The 5,849-nt window shown below is 39.0% G+C and overlaps 1 protein-coding gene across 2 annotated transcripts in view; it reads left to right on the top strand.

Annotated features, from left to right (window-relative positions):
• The window catches only part of Lama4 (laminin subunit alpha 4), a 162,751-nt gene that overhangs the window by 14,928 nt on the left and 141,974 nt on the right, over positions 1-5,849 (top strand). The gene's annotated exons all lie outside the window — the stretch shown is intronic.

A 5,849-nucleotide genomic window follows, 5' to 3' on the forward strand; every position in this document is an offset into this window, starting at 1 on the left:
ATTTCATGGTTTATAGCATGAAATTCCTGCTGTCTGATTATGCTACTCGTACACATTTCCACTGTTAAACTTCATAGCCATCTACAAACCAGACAGGTAGTTATTAATCTACTTGTAAAAACATAGTGATATATAAGATGTGACCTTCCTCAGCCAGCAGGAAGTCTCAGAGCAACCTAGACTGTTAGAATGGGAACAGCCTAAGAATCACGGTGCTGTTAATGTGCTGATTAAGATGCTAATGCAAAATTTTGAGTAATTTTTCCAAAATCCTACAGAGAGTGTCCAGAACTAGAACCATAGCCAAGTTTCTTTGCTTTAGGGACAGCTCTCTGCCCTACTACCTTATGGGTATGTTTGATTGAGATGCTAGGCATCAAACCCAGGACCTTGCACCTTTGAGGCACATGTACCACTGAGCGACACTTCTAGCCTCCTATCATATCACAGACCATGGATGCCATAGACCAAACAAAGACTAGGGGTGACGGGCACCTGGAGATCACTGTGTTAGAACATCAAATGAGCCATATCGTACTAGAGCAAATCTGTGGTTACCTTCTTTCTATATCTTACATAGCCATCTACATCCTATGACTAAGTAATTTAATTACTAGCACATTAGACGTGCTCAGAGCTGGAGACACATTAGAAGTGCTCAGGGCTGGAGGGATGCCTCAGAGCTGGGTAAGAGCACTTGTTGCACAAGCATGAAGACCTGAGTTCAAATCCCTAGAACTCATGTAAAAAGACAGACATAGTTGCACATGTGTAAAACTGTAACCCTAGCACTGTGGGGGCTAAGACAGGAGGATCATTAGGACTTGCTATTGCCGATCTAGCTCCAGACTCAGTGAGAGACCTTGTCTCAAGGGAGTAGGGTGCGGAATGGTAGAGAGGGAACACCTGATGTCTTCCTCTGGCACCTGCACATATATGTGCAGGTGCACACAGTTGCACACATGTGTACATACATACATCTCACACACACAAAAACATTAGAGGCTCTCTTGACCTTGGTCATTATATTTATTTAGAGATTTTATTTAGAGATTTTAGCCATGGCTTCATGTAGCTATCAATCCTTTAAACTTCATTCTCCAAACATATTTAAAAATTAAGCATTCAAGTACAAAAAGACTTCAGACTTTCCAGTTCAAGTTTTATGATGGTCACATAAAGATAAACATCAAATCCTTGATCTTAAAGGAAGAAAGATTCATTTTTAAAATGAACAATAACCTTTTTGTTTGAAAAGGATTGAAGAACAAAGTTTTCAAATCCCCAGAGCACATCAAGTCTGGTATTCCCCCAGTGCCTTCAGTCAGGTTTCCACATGATTTCAGAAACTTCCCTATTATGTTACAAAATAATTGAAATGAGATAGATTAATGAAGAAAATTAATGTGTAATAGCACCAAAGTGTTCAATGTTTGTATCCCACTGTGACCTTCCCAACTCACTTTTTTTTAAAAAAAAAAACACTTTATTTATTATTTTTATTTTATTTATGTATTGCTTGCATGTATGTAAGTATACCTGTGTCGTGGAGTTACAGATAGTTGTTAGCTGCTATGCAGGTGCTGGGATTCAAACCCAGTATCTTCTGCAAAAATAGCCAGTGTTCTTAACTCCTGAGCCATCTCTCCAGCCCCCTCCCCACAACTTGCTTTATTACAATTTTACATCTCCATTTTTAGTTGGAATTTTTTTCCGTGGCTAGTTTTATAACTAAGCCACTTTAATATCCTAACAGCAGGGAAATTCATAGCAGAATCCTAAGACTAGGTGATATAATCCGGACTTAACTCTTGAGAAGTATCCTATCTGCTCAACTGGTCTTGAGCATAACAGAAGACAGAGTAAGGACTACAGGGGGTTAAGGCAACCCCCCAAGCGGTCAGCTAGATAAAAGGATATTAGAAGTGTGGAATAGCTTCAACCTGCTCTCTCCTGTGTGGTTGAATTTTTTTTTTTTTTTTTTTTTTTTTTTTTTGGTCTTTTTGAGACAAGTCTTCCTGTAACCCCATCAGACCTGAAACTCACAGCCTCTAGATGGTTGTTAGCTGCCATGTTGGTTAAGAGCCATCTCTCCAGCTCCTTGGTTTGCTTTCAATAGGCAGGCACTGCCTTACCATGTTCTTGCCCAGTCTTAGATGTGAGGAAGATTCTCTGTGCAGCAGGCCCCTGCTGTATTTCAGGTGATAAAAATGCAGTGGTATGGTCAGGGTCTTTATGAAGGAAGGATGATGCTCTCTACAATTGCTTAGACCTATAGGTTTTTACTAAAGGACTTGACCTTTTCTAATCTCAGAAATATTTGTGGTTATTTTGGCAGACATAACACATTTTTGCTGTGCCTACAGTAGATCAAATTTTCATTGGAAATCACCTTTTTTCTGTGAATGTCTTTTTGTCTGCTCTTCCATCCACTTATTTGGGAAAGTAAGTGTTAGGCTCATTTTTTTTTTTTTTTTAGCTGTAAGGCATTATATCTTCGACTGAATTTATCTAAACTAGTTGAACTTTTGTTTGATGATAATCTCTTTTGTTTTAATCTGCCAGAATAAGGTCATATTCACCTAGAAAATGTGCTTTTTCCTAGTCATGAATCAGCATAGATTTCCTTGAAGTTTAATTCAATCATTGAAGAAGTTCACAAATGTCAGGAAAGGAAGAAAAAACTTAAGATACTGTACCTAGTGCTTTAAATGAGAACAGTTACTTGCTCTAGGTCAGCTCAACAGAGACTGAATTACGGACAGTAAAGGACTGAAAAACATGCACACAGATTCTTTATTTCTTCGTGTGCTCTGAATGAATTAACTCAGTCCGTGGCACTCAGCCCCCAGACCAAGCATTTACTCCATTTTCTTTCTCAGCTCACTTTGGATAGAATGAAAGAGGATAAAAATAAAAAGTTATTTTATAGTTAAATGACATTGTCCTTATTTATGTTATAAATTGAAAGGTTTTGTCACTTCCAAAATTCCTTTCAAGCTACATGAAGTAAACTGTGGAATTCTAGCAGCCACAAAGAATTAACAAAGCTTCCAGATACGCCTAGCACTTACCTTCAGGACTAGTTGGATGTCTTCGGTATCGTCTATTAATGCATGATCATGTGAGCATATCACAAGCCTGAAAAGATGCTGAAGAGGTCACACAATTTTAATCACTAGTGTCCAACTAACCTTTCCAGAAAATTCTAACAAACAAAAAGGAATAAATCCGTCTGTTATCTTTATTGGAGTAAATTACCAGAAGTGAAAGATGCCTGTCTGAGCAGTGGACAAACAGACAAGATATCACTTTAAGCCTCTCTACCTTACGGAGATGACTGAAATCCATTTCCAGTCCTTCAGCTTCTACTTCCCTCCTTCCAGTAGACCCTGTACAAAAGTCATCCCTCCAGGGAGTTATGTGGCCTCCCTTGCTTCCATGTTAAAAGTAACGTCTGCCTTTCTTCACTGTGGCAGCATTTCTCTGCACTTCTCAGTATATCTTGATTCTTACTACCCTCATACATTACACAGGGACACACCTTAGTTACCCTTACGGAACTTGTGCAGGGGCTCATAGTTCACACGTCATCTTCTGATTCCCCAAATTGCCTCTGCCAGTACCTTCAGGGTAACTGGTGCTCAACTCAATTGTTTATGCATTCCTCAATTGTTTGTTGAATGTCTGCTTATGCCAAGCCCTAAGCTGTGCCCCAAGTAAACACTGGTATATAAAACAGAAATGACTGAGTAAATGACCATACCGATCACCAAAAGCCTAAGTGGAGCTTAGTTTTCTGTTTGTGGTGCATGCACATTCCCATATATTTCTGAGAAGAAGTCAACATTCAACTTAACATCAGTCCTGAATCAAAGGATGGCATCCCTAAACTGCCGGTTCCAGGAGCTCCACACTACAGGCGAAAGAGAAGGCCTTTTAAGCTAAAAGCTTTGTCTTTCCCACTGTATATGGAAAAATTGACTATGCACTTTCATGGAGAAGGTCTAGCTAAGAAATGTTTATATTGGAACAAGCCCCATCTCTAAATCTGGGCTTGTTACTGAATGGTATTTTGTTTCCTTGGATAGGGGAAGGGGTCTGGAAACATCTGTAACTAAAGTGTTGTTTTAAAATCACCACAATTTTTCCCCTCAAGTAACAGATAACAGAATTGTTTTAAATCAAACACTCTCAGCCATCAGTGTCCTTTCCTCTTACAACTGTTATTTTATTGTCAGAAATGCAGTGCAGGGATTAGATTGGCAGTGCCTTGGCGCCGCCGGCCCCTCCAGTCACTTTTCGCTTCATTCTGTGCACTTTACCTTCCCTTCCATAAACACCCTCCAACAGAATCACCGACCACATCGCAATGTTTATTTGGGGGTAAAACTTCAAAGCTGCAAACAAATGGCAATTTATATATCCTCTAGTATCAGTACTAAACGTTTGTTGCAGATTGTGCTACTTACAAGTGTGACCTTGAAAAAAATAGAAACTTTTCATTAAATGACATTTCACAAAAATTTCAAAATGAGCTGGGCATGGTGGCACGTGCCCTTAATCCCACATTTGGGAGGCAGCCTGGTCTTCATGTGGAGTTCCAGGTCAGCTGTGGCTACAGGGAGACACTGTCTCAAAAAGACTTAAAAAAAGAAATCTCAAAATGAAATCTTTGGGGGAAGTTAGGAAGGAAGGAAAAAGTCATAGGAAATACCCTCAAATATCAGGAAAAGGTGGAAGTACTGTACTAACTCAATACTATTCATGTTCTAAAAATAATAGTAGTTTGTAGACAGTTCATTATGTAGTTAAAGTTTTTACCCCAAAGTGAAGAAATGATATTTGGAATGGTAATGTATTTTCTGTCCTTTCTCTAAGAAACTGGTGCTTGGTATGTTAATTTCTTCATGAACCATTTGAAAATAGTTCTGTCACCACTCTGAAATCCTTGAATCTTGGTCTGAAAGTCCATTCCAACCTTCTAAGCTTTCTAAGGTGTTTGACGCATGGCAAACATATAAAATATTTGTTAATGAACCTACTGCTCACATTTTACCAATAAGAAATTGAGGTTGAATCTCATGATTACATGTGTCATAAAATACACCAAAAGCAGAATAGGGGTTCAACACACAGTCCTAAATTTGAAACCAGTTACAAGCTCTCTGTGGGATTTGCACTTTTTATTGTTGAAAGACAAAGATGTGTATTTCATGGCTCAGCCAAATTTTCAATGATGCTATTTTACTAGTACAATTTATGGACCATGCTTTTCCTGTTAGAAGTATCCAGATATATGTCAAGCTGCCATGTCTGGTGCCTGATGAGGCATATGCTTCTGATTCATGAGGGGAAACATCTGCACACACACTGGTGTATATTACACAAAGGGCATCCTTTCCCAGGACCCGTTGTCAGATCCCTCAGATAGAACAAGAGAGGCGTCGGATGCACAGCTGGATGTCATGCAACCAACTTCCCACTAGAGATTTCTTCTCTAATGAGCAATCAACATTATTTACTTCACAGTCAACATTTTTTTATGTATACGGTTAAAAACTAAAGCACCAGATATAAATTATTATATTCAAATTAAGAATAATTACTATGTTCCATACCAAATAATCACAGAGGGCCAGTGGGTAAGGTCTTCTCTCTGGAGTGAGCCATATGCTCAAAGGAAAACTGTGAATTTGTTAATAGTGTTTGTTCTTCCCATACCACTCGTATCCCCTTCAGATTTGCCTAGAGAGTGGCAGAGACAGGAAGACCCCACAAGTTCAAGGGCAGCCTGGTCTACATATTGAGTTCCAGGCCATCCAAAACTACAGAGTGAGACTATATAT

The sequence above is a fragment of the Nannospalax galili genome, unplaced genomic scaffold (assembly GCF_000622305.1).
Source record: "Nannospalax galili isolate Female #2095 unplaced genomic scaffold, S.galili_v1.0 scaffold646, whole genome shotgun sequence".
Classification (NCBI taxonomy): domain Eukaryota; kingdom Metazoa; phylum Chordata; class Mammalia; order Rodentia; family Spalacidae; genus Nannospalax; species Nannospalax galili.